This window comes from Thamnophis sirtalis, unplaced genomic scaffold (assembly GCF_051295495.1).
Source record: "Thamnophis sirtalis isolate CommonGarterSnake01/CBP01778 unplaced genomic scaffold, rThaSir2_p1.2 scaffold_3, whole genome shotgun sequence".
Classification (NCBI taxonomy): Eukaryota; Metazoa; Chordata; class Lepidosauria; order Squamata; family Natricidae; genus Thamnophis; species Thamnophis sirtalis.
This window is the reverse complement of record NW_028261383.1, coordinates 95404515-95424726: the sequence shown is the minus strand read 5'-3', so window position 1 is coordinate 95424726 and position 20212 is coordinate 95404515. Positions and strand designations below refer to the sequence as shown.

The 20212-nt window shown below is 38.5% G+C and overlaps 1 protein-coding gene across 2 annotated transcripts in view; it reads right to left on the bottom strand.

The window, feature by feature from the left end:
* The window catches only part of FSTL4 (follistatin like 4), a 467659-nt gene that overhangs the window by 309264 nt on the left and 138183 nt on the right, over positions 1-20212 (bottom strand). The gene's annotated exons all lie outside the window — the stretch shown is intronic.

Below are 20212 nucleotides of genomic sequence, written 5' to 3'. Positions count from 1 at the left end.
AGTCTCCATCCTATCTCCTTGTTGTTCATACAGCAAATATTGTTTCAGAGTCCAAATAGCCCTCATTGGCTGACCTTGTTACCATGTGTCATGAACTGTCACAAACTGACAGGAAGCTATCAAGTTGAATACCATGAATGCTGGAAGGCAAAGGCAGATTTTTTCTTCTTCCCATATTCCTTCTCAAAAACTAAGGTGTGTCTTATATTCTGGAGCATGTTATACTCCCAAAAATACAGTATATTGAATGAAGAGATGTTCCACAGTGTGGCATCCATGGAAATGTGCAAGACTACACCTGTTGATTTCATCTTAATATATAAGGTGTGTGTGATATGTGTGTGTGTATGTGTGTTCCAAACTCTCTCTTTCTCTTTCTCTCTCTCTCTCTCTCTCTCTCTCTCTCTCTCTCTCTGTGTGTGTGTGTGTGTGTGTATGCTGATAAATAAATAAAGGGAGACTAGTATAGATCTATTTCAAGCTATTTAGCTCTCATCAGCTAGCCATACCCTTACTGGGATTTGAACCTGGGCTATATTACATACTAGGCAGACATCTTAGCCATTAGGCCACAGGCTCTTATCCGTTATCAGCGAAGCCAGGGTGAAAGGTATCTATTAGATTTTTTTTACAACCCCCGGTATGCCCAAATATGGGAGGAAGATCACTACTTCCATTCTCTGTCCTTCGGCTCGTCACAAGAGACCATCCAGGCAGAAACCCAATATTTTTACTGTTGCCTTTTTGTTACATTTTGTTGTATTTGTGCTGATAAATAAATAAGGGTAGTATGTAATATAGCCCAGGTTCAAATCCCAGTAAGGGTATGGCTAGCTGATGAGAGCTAAATAGCTTGAAATAGATCTATACTAGTCTCCCTTTATTTATTTATCAGCACAAATACAATAGAGAGAGAGAGAAAAAAAAACTAAACAGTGAAATCACAGAACAGGCTATTTGAAAAGATTCCACATCATCAAATTTTAGATAATAATAATAATATAGCATTTTTTTAAGCCTCTTATGCAACCTACCATATTATTTAATCTGTTATTTCATGTTATTCTCATTAATTATGGCAAGCCATTAGCCTGGTATTTTTGTATCCCTCTTCAAACATAAGTTACTACTATTTTTTTCATTGTCATCAATAATTAATTAGCAAAACACAAACCCATAAGCCTGTGGATATTTAAAATCGCACTACTAGCATACACAGTAAAGATTATCTTTCGTTCATTCAGTTTAGAAGTGGGGCTTCTTTTTTTCAAAGATGAATCCATAATAGAGCACTGCAAGTCTTTTTAAGGAGCAAACAATTTACAGCAGTTATTGCAGAAAATGTTAAGCAAATGGCTAAATAATGCTATCTTGCAACAATACTTGCTATACTCAAGCCCTGATAAGACATTCAAATATCTATCATGGAAAGAACGTGGAAGGACCACCTGACGTAATCAGAAGTCCATTTCAGCAACTTCTTATGTCAAGCTAAAAGGTCTGGAAGCAGGTTGTAACTGTTCAGCCAAATTTGGTTGAAATTCATTTTCAGCAATTCCAGATCAACATGGGAAAAGCTGGCTGGTAAAGAGGTATTCAGCCGGGGTAGTATATGCTTACCTTCCCTACTGGTTGGCAAATGTGAGCGCACTCATGCAATCGGTTCACTTGCACGCACCATCTCTGTGCATGCACAGATACTGCTGCGCATGCGCTTTTGGTGAAAAAATGGCCTAAATGGGATGCCATAGAATTGGGTGTGGGTGGGCGGAGCCACCCACAATTTCCACTACCGGTTCGGGTGATCCGGTCTGAACGGGTAGAATACCACCTCTGGTATTCGGTTTCTAACATTAGAACTTTGAATGCCAGAATATGTTTTATTATAGCATTTAAGTATTTTTATAGCATATTATGAGCAGTGGATATACAGTTTTCATAAATAATGCTCATGCAGATGAATAAATTGGGGTGAAATACTCCACAAATCAATATTTTAAAAGAAGAATCTGACAAAGCTGTTAGGTTGTTCTTGAGCAGCCTTATTTTCAAATATACAACTGAATTGACTGATGCTGTCAGTCTCCAATCATTAGCATAATTTCTGACAATTAGAAGATTATTGTGTACTGCTAATTATAATAAGCATTAGAGCATCATAAAGGATGATATAAAAAACCCAATCAAAACAATGGTTAATTTTCAATATATTGTTTACTTTAAAACTCTCTTCTCATTGTCATTGTTTAAAAAAGCTTCAGTATAGAAGACAGACATTCTAATCTAAGTGAAGCCCACATTGATTTGCTATATCAAATGACATAAATCAATAGCTTCACGTGTTTAAAAATGAAATATATACTTTTTCTGACAAGTGTAGTTAAACCTTTATTTTCACCACTGTGGACTGAAAGGAAAGGTATCTGGTATTGGAGGCTTAACTGCTTCACTCAATAACTCATTAAAATTCCACAAGGCTTGGAGAAGCTGAGGAGTATTGACATTTTTCCTGAATCATAATAAACTAGAAGGTCAAAGTGTCCAAGTGGCATGAAAATTACAGTCCCTAAGTGGCATATCTGAATATCTTTTATTCGCTTTACTAATTGTTCAATGTGGCCCTGAAACAATATTCATGGAAATGCTAATAGTAACCTATATACAATCTGACTTGCCAAGGTCACTTCCAGTTACAGGATATACAATGCTTAAAATGCATTGTTCAGTGCTGAATACAGAAGCCCTTCAGAAGAAAATGAGCACAGCATTAATCATTAAATTCATTATTACATTTTTTTAAAAGAAATTTTCTTCTACACGCACACACACACACACACACACACAGACACGAACACACACACACACACACACACACACACACTGTTTCCTTGAAAATAAGATCTCCCCAGATAATAAGCCCAATCAGGCTTTTGAGTGCATAAAATAAACCCTCCCCGAAAATATTGCAACAGGTTTCTGAACTGATATGGACTTTGGGAAGCTCTAAACTATCTTCCTGGAGAGTGGAGGATGAGATAAGGCTGCTTGCCAAATCTCTCAAATCTCTCCCAAAAATATGTGTGCAGGAGGAATTGTATGATTCATCAAAATATTTTGGTGATTGCTTAATGAGAAGAAATGAATGTCATTGCTTAATGAAAGAAATTAATATTTAAAAGAAGTAACAGATTAGGGAGTTAACCTTTAGGGTGTAGCTTTTAAAAGAAGCTACACTTTAGCAGCAAAGGTCTACCTACAATGCATAGAATTATGGGTCTGGGCATGCCTGTGCACGACCCCCCCTCCCGCTTTTGGAACGTGATGGCAAAAAGCTTAGCCATCACTGGTATAGGTAGTTCTTAATTTACAGCTACAATTAAACCCAACATTTCTGTCACTAAGCAAGACAATTGCTAAGTGAATTTCATCCCATTTAACCACCTTTCTTGCCACAGTTGTAAAGTGAATCACTTCAATTGTTAATCACTTCAGTGTCGGCTGGCAACCACAAGGAGGAGGGCCTTCTCAGCAGCGGCCCCGACCCTTTGGAACGAGCTCCCCGTAGAGATTCGCACCCTCTCCACCGTCCAGGCCTTCCGCACAGCCTTGAAGAACTGGCTCGCCCGTCAGGCCTGGGGATAAGGACCATTACCCCGCCCGAATGTTGTATGCATGTTGCTCATTATTTTATTATGTGTTGTCGTCTTAGTGTTGTATTCCCCCCTCCCTGGTTTTCGGTGAGCCGCCCTGAGTCCCCTCAGGGAAAAGGGCGGCCTACAAATAAAATCAATTAAAAAATTAAAAATTAAAATTAATTAAAGTTAGTAACATGGTTGTTAAGCGAATCCAGCTTCCCCATTGACTTTGCTCGTCAGAAGGTTGCAAAAAGTGATAACATGACCCCTGGACACTGCAACCATCATAAATATATGCCAAATGCCAAGCTTCCAAATTCTAATCATATGACCACAGGGTGCAAAAACAATCATGTCACTTTTTTCAGTGGCATTCCAACTTCAAATAGTCACTAAACAAATGGTTATGAATCAGGCACTACCTGTACTTTATTTGAATCCCACCTTGTTTTTACAAATAACTCAAGGCAGCAAACCTATCCAACACATCTTCCTCCTACTATTTTCCCCACAACAATCTTGAGAAGTGAATTGGGCTGAGAGTGTGTGACTAGCTCAAAATCTTCCAGCTGATTTTCACGGTTTAAAGAGGGATTTGAACTCACAATACCTACTTTCTAGCCTGGAGCCTTAACTACTAGACCGAACTGGCTAGTTGGAAAACAAATGTCAAATTGCTAATGTAATCCTAATTAATGATAGAATAAAAGACAAAAAAAATATGCCAGGCCATATTGCAAAATATCTGAACTGTTAATATAATCCTCCAGTAAACAAATATTTTGGTAGGAACTTTAGTCCATCTCATCCTTTCTATTCTTTTCATAGATGCCTTGCTTGCCCAGAAATCTTGAAAATGCAGGTGAAAATATCCACATTTGAACATTTTGCATAAACTTACTGCATTTTCCCCCATGTCTAAAAATGTCAAACTCACCTACGACATTCAAAAACAGCAACTGCAGGTGATGAGAGTTAAAGAAAGATAAGAAGCTGGAGTGCTGGAAGAGTTCCAAATCTTTTCTAATCCCCAGAATTAAGTGTTTGTTATGGGACTGTCCATAAATAACTTTTTATTACTGTGGAGAAATCTGCATAGTTACATCATGTTCATCATTTAAAAAATAATGAAGAAATAATGGTATCCTTTACATTTCTCTAGTCAGAGACTAGAAATACCCATTAAAGTATTAGTTAGAGAAAGTAGACAATGGGCAAAAAATGTTTGGTGGTAAACTAACTTCAATAAAACACTAGTCTGTTTAATGTAACAAGGTATTTTTTCCAAAAGGTATTTGGACTTTCTGGGCATTTTACTTTGAAATTGTTTCATTTCTCATCCAACAAGCTTCAGTTCAGTTCTAACATCAGTTCTCAAATTAGCATTCTGGGAAACTCTGGGAGTTGAACGCCACACATCTTAAAGTTGCTAAGGTTGAGAAACACTATTTTAAACTATTACAAAACAGCAGCTAAAAGTTTCCCTAAACCTTTCCTACTCTAATCCAGAGTGCTCTTGTTCTGAGCATCATTATAGTAATTCCACAATGAGCTGGTGGATATTATGCCTCTACAGAAATCCATACTTCTGGAACTTTGTTAGCGCACAGGCAGCAAGCCTTACTTAATCATTTATGATCCACATGCTTTGCTGTTAGGAATAAACTCAAAGTAACATATTCTAGAGGAAACATTTGCTGTTCTCATGCAAGTGGCAACAGCCATAGTTTTATTTGGAGTTAAGTACCTTTACTTTCAGGTGCTAACTGGGACCAATGATTGAGAGCGACTTTAGACAATCATTTAGAAACCAGGAGACTGAGTTCTGGTTCTCCCTTAGTCATGAAAACTGAGTGACTGACTCAGTTACTCTCTCTTAGCCCACCTACAATACAATACAATGCAATGCAATAGTAGAGTTGGAAGGGATCTTGGAGGTCTTCTATTCCAAACCCCTGCCTAGGCAGGAAACCCTATACCATTTCAGACAAATGGCTATCCAATATCTTCTTAAAGTCTTCCAGTGTTGGGGCATTCACAACGTCTGGAGGCAAGCTGTTCCACTGATTAATTGTTCTAACTGTCAGGAAATTTCTCCTCAGTTCTAAGTTGCTTCTCTCCTTGATTAGTTTCCACCCATTGCTTCTTGTTCTTCTTGACTCCCTCTTCTTTGTAGCAACCCTTGAGATATTGGAACACTGCTATCATGTCTCCCCTAGTACTTCTTTCTATTAAACTAGACATACCCAGTTCCTGCAACCGTTCTTCATATGTTTTAGTCTCCAGTCCCCTAATCATCTTCGTTGCTCTTCTCTGCACTCTTCTAGAGTCTCCACATCTTTTCTACATCGTGGTGACCAAAACTTAATGCAGTATTCCAAGTGTGGCCTTACCAAGGCATTGTAAAGTGGTATTAACACTTCACATGATCTTGATTCTATCCCTCTGTTTATGCAACCTAGAACTGTGTTGGCTTTTTTGGCAGCTGCTGCACACTGCTGGCTCATATTTAAATGGTTGTCCACTAGGACTCAAGATCCCTTTCACAGTTACTACTGTTGAGCAAGGTACAACCTATACTGTACCTGTGCATTTCATTTTTGTTGCCTAAATGTAGAACCTTACTCTTTTCACCATTGAATTTCATTTTAATAGATAGTGCCCAATGTTCAAGTTGTCAAGATCCTTCTGCATTTTTAGCCTGTCTTCTGGAGTGTTGGCTATTCCTGCCAGCTTGGTGTCATCTGCAAATTTGATAAGTTCCCCATTTATTCCCTCATCCAAATCATTGATGAAGATGTTGAAGAGTACTGGGTCCAAAACAGAGCCTTGGGGTATTCCACTGCATACTTCCCTCCATGAAGATGCAGTTCCATTGAGGACTACACCTTGAGTGTGGTTGGTCAGCCAGTTACAAATCAATCTGGTGGTGATGCTGTCTAACCCACATTCTTCTACTTTATCTAGTAGTAGGTTATGGTCTACCTTATCAAATGCCTTACTGAAGTCCAAGTATACTATATCAATGGCCTTCCTCTGATCCACTAATTTTGTCACATTATCAAAGAATGCAATAAGATTAGTCTGGCATGATCTGTTTTTGACAAACCTCTATTGGCTTTTGGCTATTACTTTGTTTGCTTCTAGGTGTTCGCTAATTTGTTGCTTGATTATCTTTTCCAGAATCTTTCCTGGTATTGAGGTCAGGATGATAGGTCTGTAGTTTCCTGGATCTGTTTTTTCCTCTTTTTTGAAGATGGGAACCACATCAGCTCTTTTCCAGTCCTTTGGTAGTTTCCTGGTGCTCCAGGATCTCTGAAAGACATATTTCAGTGGTTCTGAGATCTCATCTGCCAGTTCCTTCAGAACCCTGGGGTGTTAATCCATCTGGTCCTGGTGATTTGAACTCGTCTAGGGTAGACAGGTACTCACTTACCATTTTTTCCCCCTATTTCAATTTGTGTTCCTAATCTGAGTTTTGTGGTGCTGTTTTTGATAGGTTGGAATGTTTTATCCCTTTGTGTAAAGACAGATGCAAAACATGAGTTAAATAGTTCTGCTTTCTCCCTGTTGCTTTTCACCTTCTTGCCACTTTCTCCCAGCAATAGACCAATTGTTTCCTTAACTTTTTTCTTGTTTTAACATGTTGGAAGAAGCTTTTTTTGTTATTTTTTACTTTTGTGGCAAGCCTTTCTTCATTGTGAGCCTTAGCTTTCCTCACTTCACCTTTACATGCTCGGGCTATTTGCTGATATTCTGCCTTAGTTATGTCCTCCCCTTTCCACTTTTTATACTTATCTTTTTTGTCTTTCAATTTGTCAGAGAGTTCTTTATGCAGCCATGCTGGTTTCTTTTGGGAGCTGTTATTTTTCTTTTTCATTGGTATTGTGCTAGACTGGGCTCTTGTAATCTCATTTTTCAAAATTTCCCAAGCTTCTTGAGTTGTTTTCCCCTTGAGGATTCTCATCCATGGAATTTTTCCCAAGCTCTCTCTAGGTTTATTGAAATTAGCTCTTTTAAAGTCCAAGACTCTTAATTTCACTTTGTTCTACTACTTATGTTTGCATAATGTTGAATTCCAATATTGTATGGTCACTTGCCCCCAGGGTTCCTGTGGCTTCAACACCTTCTATCATTTCCTCTCTGTTAGTGAGAATTAAGTCCAATATGGCTGATCCACTTGTTCCCTTCTCTACGTTTTGCGAAACAAAGTTGTCTGCTAGTTTGTTAGAAACCTGTTGGATCTTCCACTTGGTGCAGAGTTTTTTCCCAGTTGATGTCAGGGTAATTAAAATCCCCCACTACTATTGTGGTGTGCTTCCTTAGTTAGCTGACTAGCAAAAAGTTCATCTACTTCCTCTGCTTGGTTGGGTGGCCTGTAATATAGACCTATGGCAATGTCATTTCCCCCCCAACCTTTAATATTGACCCAAATGCATTCAAGATAGTTCTCATCATTGTTGTGCTCTATTTCTGTAGAGGGGTAATTATTTCTTATATATAGTGCAACTCCACCTCCTCTTTTATTTGGTCTATTTCTTTTAAATAATTTAAATCCTTCTAGCTGTATGTTCCATTTGTCGGTTTCATCCCACCAAGTTTCTGTAATGGCAACAATATCGTATCTGCCCTCTTTTACTTGAATTTCTAATTCACCCTGTTTATTCCTCATACTGTGCATTGGTGTATAGACATTTGAGTCCATTTTTATTGAACCTATGTTTACTATCTACATAACCTGTGTTATTCCTGACTGCCCCTATTTTCTTGTCACTTGTAGGATTCACATGGTATGGCACGCACTATTAAATACTTGGTTTTGCTTGGTTTTGCTACCACCTTCTTGTTGTGTGGAAAGTAGGCACGAACCTCAGATATGTATGATGCATTGAACTGACAAAAAATAAAGGTGAGACAAAAACCTAATAAATGATAAAATGAGGATTTGGAGGCTTCAAATCATATATTGTTTGTTTTTTCTCTTTTCCAAGCTATCTTAGAATTTACTTCTCTTATCTGATGTCAACCTGTCAGTGTTTAGCTAATTGCTTTCTGCTTGCTTCTCTTAGGTTTATTACAATTCTAACTATCCCTCAACCACTTCTGTATTCATACCGACAAGGAGTGGGAAATGAAATGGCTAATTATGGTGTTTCTACAACAGATCAGCATAAAACAGAACATAAATTTAGTGTAAATATATGTTACTGATGCCCATTTAGTAGTTAGTAGAGTGTAAGATTTTAAGCAGAAAAATAGATCCCAGCAAGAGAAAGGATGGCAGGAGGAAATCACCTGTGCCACCATTTTGGTCTTAGATCTAAGCACATCATGGGTAAGGTGACCAGATTTTCAGATTGGTAAAGAGGGACACCATTGACCGGGGGGGTGGGGGTGTCTTGATTAAAATTTTTATATTTTGTCAAAAGGTCACACAAGGTGATTATATGACCCCAGGACACTGAAACCATCATAAATACGAATCTGTTGCCAAACATCAAAATTTTGATCACGTGACCATGAGGATGCTGCAATGGTCGCTAAGTGTGAAAAATGGTCATCAGTCACTTTTTTTCAATGCCATTGTAACTTTGGTCACTAAATGAACTGTTTGAAAGCTAAAGCTAGCTTGCATTATAATGCCTTATGCTAGCTTACATTTTCAAGAGAGAGAAGCTAAACTCCTTATTAGAATTGAAATAGAAATGAATAGAGTAGAATAGAATAGAATAGAATAGAATAGAATAGAATAGGTTTATTAGCCAAGTGTGATTGGACACACAAGGAATTTGTCTTTGGTGAATATGCTCTTAGTGTATATAAAGAAAAATAAAATAGAATACATTCATCAAGAATCAGAAGCTACAATACTTAGTGGTAGTCTCTCTCTCTCTCTCTCTCTCTCTCTCTCTCTCTCTCTCTCTCTCTCTCTCTGACACACACACACACACACACACACACACTCCTCTGGATTCACTGGGACGTTTATGAATTCCCCCTCCTGTGCACACCTTCAGCCTCTCTCTCTCTCTCTCTCTCTCTCTCCCTCCCTCCCTCCCTCCCTCCCTCCCTCTCCCTCTCCCATCCTCTGGATTCTCTGGGAGGTTTATAAATTCACCCTCCTGTGCACACCTTCAGCCCCCCTCTCTCCCTCTCTCTCTCCCTCTCCCCTATCTGGATTCACTGGGAAGTTTATAAATTCCCCCTCCTGTGCACACCTTCAATCTCTCTCTCTCTCTCTCTCTCTCTCTCTCTCTCTCTCTCTCTCTCTCTCTCTCTCTCTCTCTCTCTCTCTCTCTCCCTCTCTCTCTCCCTCTCCCCTCCTCTGGATTCACTGGGAAGTTTATAAATTCCCCCTCCTGTGCACACCTTCAGCCTCTCTCTCTCTCTCTCTCTCTCTCTCTCTCTCTCTCTCTCTCTCTCTCTCTCTCTCCCCTCCTCTGGATTCACTGGGAAGTTTATAAATTCCCCCTCCTGTGCAAACACTCCTTCAGCCTCTTTCTCCCCTCTTTCTGGATTCGCTCTGAAGTTTTTAAAATTACCTCTTCTGTATAGAGACCAGGTTATCAGCCACGTGAGACATACACTGTGTTTCTATGGCACAGTAATCCCATCCCCAAACAACACGCAATGCCCATTTAGAAGCCCCGAGCAGCCGAGACGAAGCAGAAGTCCGGGGGGAGGGGGAGTGGCTGAGCTTGGACAGCCTCGGAAGCAGCCTGCCAGCTCCGAGAGAGAGAGAGAAAGAGAGGGGGGAGGGAAGGGCTGCTCAAAGCAACAGAAGAAGAAAAAATCCGTGAGAGAAGCCCGCGGTCTCCACATGGAGTAAAGTCTTCTCCTCCCTCAGCCATTGGCAACAGCTCCCAAGGACGCACGGGCAGGAATGCGCTCGGCTCGAAGAATATACATTCCCAGTTGCTAGGAGAGCCTCAAGGCAGCTGGAGGCTTTTTCGTAACTTAAAAAAAATCGAGACTTTTTAGAAAAAACCCAGGATGCGGGACAAATTGTTCAAAAGAGGGAATGTCCCGCTGAAATCGGGACGTCTGGTCACCTTAATCATGGGCTCTTCTAGTTTTTCTTCTTTCTTCTGAAACAAGACTAGTACTGAACAGCTATTGAGACGCAGAACAAATTCAGAGACATGTACCTCATGATATATCTAGGTTAAAAAAATAGCTTTGGTTTTGAGATAATACTCGGGCAATAAGAATTATTTTAGCTGTGTCTCACAACAGGGAAGTCCTGTTACAAGAAGCTTCAGAAGAGGATTTTCAAAAGCATTGGTAATTAATGAAGTGGTTAGCAATAGCTCTCAACTAACTTTTGACCTCAGTCTTCTACGCTATTAGGTAAAGTGTCTCAGAAGCCCTGCTGTCCCAGGTGATGCCTGTTTGTAGCAGAATGCATCCCTTGCCTCCTGAAGTACACTTGAATACTTAAAAAGAGATGAGTAGGCTTATCAGCCAAAGCACAAAAATGATCTGTCTATCAATTTACTTCTCAGCTTCTGAGACAATGAAAAAATCCAGGATGTAGTTCACTAATTAAACAAGCCTCTCATCAATTTTTCTCTCTTGTTATTAAAACCGAATGAATTTCCCACTCCTGCAAGGATTATAAAAAACAGTAATGGAAAAGGTAATCAAGTGGAACTAGTAGCTAACTGCTTGGAGGATTTATGAGCCCACCACAGTGTATGAAAAAGATATAATTTGTTTAATTTATTAGTCATAAGGAAAGCAATTTTCTAGGGTTAAAAATGGATCATCTTATAAAACAAGCCAGTTTTTAACACTAATTAAATTTAGGAAGTATGGCCCAAGATAGGAGCTTCTCTGTCATATTATAGGAAGAAACTTTTGCCTAACTCATCAAGTACAATTAAATATTTGTTTTCAGATTAATGCTGTTAAGTATATCTGGATTTCAGTAACAAGTATGTTTTGCATAAATTCAATTGGCACGAGCCAGCCCAAATGAAGCCATAATTTCTTCTAATTGCTTTCTACAGGAACATAAAGAATATGCTTAGTTTCTTATGATACATTTCCCTAATAGCACAACTTCATATATCTAAGATGCCTACATTAGCAAAACTTCATTTGTTAAATCTAGAAATAACAGATTTCTTTGGTGAGATGGGCATCATATAAGTTAAATAAATATATTTCTATGTTCCAGTGACAATTTTTTTTAAAATAAAACCTGAACAATTAGTTAGAAGGCTGCTTCAAAAATGTACTAGATAAGATTGTGTAGATAAGATTTACACATCTCTATTGAGTAAAAATTAACACAGAAGCCTCTTGATAGCTATCATGAAAAGGAATTAAAAAGACAGCACCCACACAGTTAGGAAAAGCATCCCCCAAATTTTTATTCAAATAATAACCAGGTGGCTAATATAACATAACGAATGGTGAGAGTCTTGCTAATAAAACTGGAGGGAGCCCACATTGTCCTTAGAAATGAAGAGTAGAAAGCTCCCATTTCAAAATATATTTTTAGTAACACGCTGAATATTCTTTCTGAAAAGGTGAAGAGAAGGCAACTGGGAACACCAATCTTCTCCAGACCAGCGTGCATTGCCTCATTAATTGCAGGAAAGCTTCTCATGCATACATTACATATTAATTACTTGTAAAGAGTAATTACTGATAAAGTAAATTTAAATATCTTGCCTGTCTCCATTGTATTCAGTGTGTATAATTTACTTTGCTTATAAGGATAACAAACCAGTGATTCTGACAAGGGAGCTTTCTTCTCCCGTTTCCTTTGCAATGCATATTTACAATTGTTCCTCAGGTAAAATGATGCTTTGGAGCACTATAAATTTAGTCATATGCAAATTTAACTTGCTTCTTTTCAAGGAGCAAACCAAAGTATGCCTTTTTGTCACTGCCATAGGAAAAGAAAGACATAATTTCTGAGAAGTGCCTCAGGTCTAACATTAGAGGCAAATCATGCTAATATATCACAATTATGATACAAATGGAACAAAAAAAAAATCCAGGATGACTCTTCTTTGCAACAATAACGTACCAATTTAGAAGGAGAATACATCCATACCAAATGCAATTCTTGCTTTATACTATGCAAATTTGCAGAGTATTAGCCAGCATTCCATATTCAATGATACTGCACTTCTATATACTTCAACAGGATTTTAGTTTAACAAGTACAGCTTAGTCTTTCCGGTGGTGAGGAAATCTGGAAGTCACATGCATTTTTCAGGCATATTACCTACATCGGATACAGAAAAGGATAGCAGCATGTCCCTCCATAAGTGAGTTGGGCACTCTCTAAATTTGATATATAAATTAAATAAAATTATACAGGAAAGTGATAATAGGAATCTCAGAGGGGAACAATAGAATGAATTGAAATAGGGAAACAGATATTTAGAACCAGGGTACATTACATGACAAGCTGTATGAGGAATTAAGAACCTTTCAGCTATAATTTATAGTATTATGCTCACAAATCTGAGGATGATTCACACAAATGCTTAGAAAGATATAAGGACTGCCTAGATCAGTAATTTTCAAACGTTTTCAACCAATATGATCCAGTGTTCTTGCTGATATCTTCAAAGCACTAGATTCAGGCATTCCAAAGTATCTTAGAAGACATGTGGGTCACAGAGGAGATGCCCAGTGATTTTTGTAATTGTTCTCCCCACCATGGCTCTGTATAAAAATAAGGGAAACAAATCAGATTGTGGAAACTATAGGGATATTCATTGCTGCCCATCGTAGGCAAGAGTTAGCCTGTTTTCTTCTGAACAGACTTGTTATTGTCTCAGAAAGGAACCTCCTAGAGGAGCAGTGTGACTTTCATCCAGAGTAGAGTACAGCAGACATGGTTATCTGCCATGGGACAAATCAAGTACATAAAAGTAGCACAAACCTCTTTACTCTATCTTCCTTGACCTGACAAACAGGTTTGACATTGTACACAGGGAGGCTCTCTGGACCATCCTGTGACATTATGAATGCCCCAGGAAATTTGTGAAGATGATTCATCTACTGCACAATGGAATGACAGGACAGGACCTTTACAATGATGATACATTAAAGCTGCATTTGCCATTTCCAGTGGGGTGAAGCAGTCCTGTTCACTCTGTTCTTTGCTTACATCTTGTCATATGCTGTTCAAGGTCTGAAGAAGGGAACATACATCAGATACTGATTGGACTTCTCTTTGTTTAACCTTTGCTAGTTGAATGCACAGATACAGTGCCTCCATATAGACATTCAAGAAACCTTCTTTCCTGATGACTGTGCATCCTGGGCACAAAGAAGGTAATGATCTACAGTTGATGCTTAACAAATTATCAGATGCTGCTACACTCTTTGCCCTGACTATTAGCCTGGACAAGACTGAAGTACTTTACCAACCCATGCCAAATACCATCCTTGTAGAACCAAACATCATTACTGATGACACCCAGCTGACAAATATAAACAGTTTCAAATACTTGGGATGTATCCTCTCAAAGAATGTGATTTTGGACCAAGAAACAGAGTTCAGTATCAAAAACCAGCCAGATTCTAGGGTGACTGCAAACAACATCTATATCTACACAAAGCTGAAAACCTACAGAGCTGTGCTTAACCCTTCTCTCCTACATGGATGTGAGTCCTGGACTTTGTACTGATGACATATCAAACAACTAGAGAAATTTCACATGCACCCTTCTCTGTTCCATCCTTGGCATTTGTTGGCAGGACCATTCTCTAATATGAATTCCCGGATTGCATGAAATCTAACAGCATTGAGTCCCTGAGTGTCAGAGCCCAGATGCAGTAGGTGAGACATGTAATCACAATGGTCACTTTATGCCTTGTCAGTTATTTCCAGATACAGTGGAGACTGGGAAGAGAACTTGAGATTGTCCATATAAACACAAAAAAAGACACTGTGAAGGAAATCCTATGTGACATCCAGAAAAGGATGGTAGAAGCTGTGGCTGCTGTGACTGCTGACAGAACCCCCTGGCAAACTCTGTTCTTCGAAGTGTCCACTGGATTTGAAGACAGGCTCTGACAAAAGCTGACAAAAAAAACATGTGGCATCATAGAAGGATCCCCATAGTTATCACAACAATTACTTCCAGTTCCTCTATTGTGCTAGCCTTTTTGCTTCCAGACTAAAATTGTCCACATATGAATTGCACAACAGTGTATCTTCTTTGAACTCAAAGGACTATCTATCTATATGCTCACAAATTTGAGGATTGTACACAAAAATGCATATGTGTTTCTCTGCACTGCCTAGATCAAGAATTTCCAGAGTTTTTGAACCAATGGGTACATCTACAGAATTAAAAGAAAATGATCCCTTATAATGTAGCCATCGTAACTGATACTGACATAAATCATACATTTCATACAGACACACAGACACACACATACCAACTCCTGCTAAAACTAAAAAAAATTCTCAAGAACTAAAATAAAAAATAAAGGTAATAGCTGAATTCCAAACTACAGAAGCATTGTTCTCTGGAAGATTCCATAGTTTGTTTATTCATAGAGCCTCTATGGCTGCCTATCTCACATGATGATCCAGAGTGGCTCACAATAACCAAATAGAATAAAAACAGAAAAGCCCCAATCCTCAGCAGGCAAATGGTTGAGCCTCAAAGTCAAATAACTCAGCCAAGAAACAGAATACAAGGCAAGGGTAAAGTGTGAGACCCAAATATTAATCATATACAGACCTTCTCAGAGGACACAATATTTTTTTTATAGAGGGCAAACAGGTGATGCTCAGAAAAATCTACACTGACTTCAAAATTGCAGCATAGGCATAAGAAAAATATCAAAAGTATTTCAGGTAATATCAAGGGTTTAATACACATACACACACTCTACTTTCATCTCATCCACTAGCATTCTGCCAGACTTCCAATATGCTGTCTACTTTTTTCTCTTTTGTGAACACAGCTTCAAAATAAAGTGTCACCCGCTATTTTTATTTCCTAAGTATATCTGGAAGAGGACCTCTTGAGATATCTTTGAGATCCTTATAAGCAGAAAACAGTGACATATTCTCTCATATGTGGAGAAAACTGAACTAATATTTGGAGATATACTGTCCTCAACCCATGGTAACAGTGAATTGTCCAGCCCACATAAATCCTAGCCTCCTTAATAGACTTAATAGAGCTAAAATTTATTTAATACCCCTTTTAAAGCCATCCAGGTCAGCGACCATCATCATATCTTGTGGCAATGGATGTTAGTATAAATTAATTATACTGTCTGACATTTGTCTATTAAAACTACGCTTTCAGTCAGGTTCACTGCTTATGCCTGGTCCTAATACTGTCAACTTTCTTTATGTCATGTATGATTTTACAACCTTGGTAAAATCTTTGCACATATGGAGGATGTTAGAAGGCCCTGATCTTTTTGTTGCTGTTTTCTGTATTTTTGCAGCGCTGATAAAATTCTTTTTCAAATACGGGGAACAGAGCTAAACAGTGTACTTCAGTATAGGCAAACCATATTGGCATTTTATGATGGCAGCATAATTTTTAACCCCTTTCTGATTTATTTATTTTCAAACATTTATACAGCCTTTAAACCAACTCTGGGTGGCATCCAATAAATAAAAAAAACATTTTAAAACTCTATAAAGCTCAACTGAATAAAACATTAAAAACAACAAACCCTGGCATCGATCAGTTCTAATGTGCGGTCATGTATTCTTCTCCCAACACTTGGGGGGGGGGGGGAATGGGAGAAGAATACATGACCGCACATTAGAATTTAAAGAATTTAAATCTTTAAAGTCTTATTGAAGGCTTAAAGGATGGAAGCCTGCCAAACTTCAGGGACCAAGATGTTCCATAGGGCAGGAAAAGGAAAAGGCTGGCTTCCTAGCTCTCATCAGATAATACCGGTATTTAAGAGAAGGGGGATTAAAAGCATGCCCAATTCTATGACCTGGTAGGATAGATAGATGTCCTTAGGAAAAGGTGTTCTTGCAGATGCCTTGGCCCATATAGGATTTTAAAGGTGATGATCAGCACCTTGAATTGCACTTGCTGACTGCAAGCCAATGCATCTCATGCAACATAAATGTTACATGGGCAAAGCTAGAGCCCTCCCCTTACTGTGCATGTTGCTGCATACTGGATCAGTTGAAGTTTCCAGATGGTCTTCAAGAGCAGCCCCATGTAGAACACATTGCAGTAATCCACATGAGATATGAGAGCCGAGGTGGCGCAGTGGTTAGGGTGCAGTACTGCAGGCCACTTCAGCTAACTGTTATCTGCAGTTCAGCGGTTCTAATCTCACCGGCTCAAGGTTGACTCAGCCTTCCATCCTTCCGAGGTGGGTGAAATGAGGACTCAGACTGTGGGGGCAATATGCTGACTCTGTAAACCGCTTAGAGAGGGCTGAAAGCCCTATGAAGCGGTATATAAATCTAACTGCTATCGCTATTGCTATGACATCATGAGTGATCATGAGTAAGTCCTTTGGTCCAGGAAAGGGTGCAATTGGCATATGAGACAAATCTGTGCAATTCCCTCCACACCCAAGCCATTGTTGCCCCCTGCTTCTTGAGCAGGAACCATGAGTCCAGGAACATTGGAACTCACAGCCCCAAGGAAAGTAGTGGATTTCCATTTTTTTTATTACCAGTTCGCTCATGCGGGTGTGCACAATGCTTCTGCACATGCGCAGAAACATCTGTGCATGTGCAGAAGCATCCGAGTAGTTGGGTCAGAGCCTCCCGCCGCTGCTACTACTGGTTTGCCTTATCTGGGCTAAACTGGGAGCAACCCACCTCTGCCCAAGACCCTATCAATTTGCTCAAAAACAGTTGGTTTGAGTTCCTCCCAGATGACTATGCTCAGATGTTTCTTTGTCACCTCCAATAGATTTGCCCAGCCAGATTCCGACTCTGAGGAAAGTTGAGTGACTTTATCTGATAGATGTCAAAAATATTCCTCACAGCAACCCTACAAATGTTCCCCAGTTCCTTCTTACCCAGGAGACCCATAGTTACACAAAACAGTCCTGCCAGATGGCTACCTACAATAAGGGCGTAGACATAATTATGCTTTGCTGCTCTTATTGCCACAAAGTTGAGGTCAATGTAGTCTCTTACCTGTGTTCACTCAGCTTCACTCTTTGTATTCCTCCAGTGGCTCTCTAAGCATCTCTTTCATCGCTTCATCTTTCTGAGCCCTTTGGTGAACCATGAAGCTCTATGAGATCCATACCTACAGAATCTGCATAGGCACAAATTGTAACAAGAGCCTCTTCTGAACCATGTAATAGAGTTTTAGAAACTGCAAAGACCTTATGAAACCACATTGGGTCCATCAGGTGCCTTGGGCAGGTTGATTGAATTGGCTTCATCTTCCTACAGTTCCCCCTCACAGAAATGTGCCTGCTTGTTTCCTAAATTTACAAAAATTGTAAGACAGTTTCTTTCATAGCATTAATTTCAAATTCTGCAAACAAGAACTTCATTTGCTTAACAGGAAAATATTTTACAAGCAATTTTCATTAATCTCAAGTCATATCTTTTTACATATCCAGGTGAAGATTTATCATTGCTAGTGCCAGCATTATTAATAGGTATATTAAAAATTTTAAAAATCAGAACCAGTAAATTAAGTCACTTCAACATTGTGAGATGGAATTTGCAAGTGGAATAATTTATGTCCAGCATCCTAGAATTATAGTAGGAGTAATTGCAAATATTTTAAAACTTGGCTAAGAATCTCTCCAATGCAGTAAACATAGCTAAGGAAATTCTTGATTACAGATTCAGTATTTATTGAGGTGTCACTCAAAAGTATTGCTTTCTGCTGCCTGGAAAGCAATCTTAGTGAAATCCAAAGCAGCTGATTGTGAACTGTTATATTTGGCATTAGCTCACAAAGCCCTGTAGAAGAAAATAATTTTTAAAACAAATATCTCTTGAATTTATAGGATATTTTTAATCAATTGTTTAATTTGTACATGATTTTCTTTCAGATTTTTCTCTTGGTGTCCAGAATGAACTGCTTAGCTCTTTTGAATCTTATCGTTATTCAACTTGCCTTTGAACTGGTGGGTGGGAAGGGTGAAATGGAATGCTGATGTTTTGTGCACAAATCATGAGAGCCTGGAAATCATCAAGGTCATGGCTGCAGGTGCCTGAGAAGGAGATGGATTTTCCCCATAACAAAAGGCCATTTCATAATTGGCCAATGTGAACACCCAGGGGTGGGGAGAAAGGAAAGCTATTGTTTAACTAAGCAAACCTTTGTGTGGGAAAAGCAGAGCTGGTTTTAATCCTTCAGTGCCAAAATAGTGTATCCAATAAAGGTTTACTTTTCGGATCCAAAGTTCCCGAGAGAGTTTGCTTCTTTTATATCTGCTAGTCAGACACTTGACACTCGGAGTATTAATGCAAAAATTTAGGAAAGCTTGGAAAATGAAGAATGAACTTTTCCCTTTTATTTAACAATTTGGGATGGTCAAATTAGAATCATTCCTATTAAAATGAGAACTAGGGTGTTATTATTTTTTTTACTGGTAAAAAAAAATATTTGCTAGTCCTGATGATGTTACCTAGTTTGGTAATGAAACATCTGCAAGAAAACATCCAAGCCCAGAGAGCACAAGGGCCGCACAAATTATTTTTTGCCTATCCTTAAAGCCCAGGGAATAATTTTAAATGTTCAAACCAATTGAGTCCAAGAGAGTTCCTAATGTACTTCATGTATTATTTGGTTATTTTCATTGGCTGTTATGTACATCTGTTCCACTTATTAAATCTTACAAAACAAATACAATAGAGCAAACACAGGGAAGAAAAACAATCATTTTTCTTCTGTTACGTGGAATTGGATATCAACTGTAATACATACAGGAATGCAATCTAACAGAGCATACTGTACCTATATTTGGCTGCTCAGTATTATGGACCAAGTATGTACAGAGTTGCATTATAAAGTTAATTTCTATAGTCCTTGGGCAGAATTATTCTCCTCTGAAGTCCAAGGGAAGAACTCAAACCGACTCGCAAAATAAGGCATCTAGTTTCTATGATTTTTAATGCAAATACTGTAGATCAGGAGAAAAGCAATTGGGATTATTTTACACCATAAAGATAAATATAACAACTTAATAAGGTTTACTGATAAAAGGTAGGACAACCACTAAGATGTTCACTAAAAGTCCTAAAAGAGGAACCCCACTTGTGACTTCAGTCCCAAAAGAGGAATATGTTATTAAGTTAAATCCAAAAAGAAGAACCCTATTATTATTGACACTGGCAGGATTGAGAAATTACAACTGACTGACTTTTCTCAGAAAGTCTTTTCAGAACTTAATTGACTACCAAATATATAAATATAAAGCTTAGTCAGCCACTCAGTGAGCCAATTAAGTTAGCATATTACTTAATATATGCAATTTATTTTTCTCCTTATCACAAAAATGGAGATTACCTATATATAAAAAAATCTAGCTGTGCAGCAGGATATATAGATCATAGTAAAGTTGGGAATTAAACTGTTACCGCTAAATGTTTCTAAAAGCATGATATGATATCTCTGTAG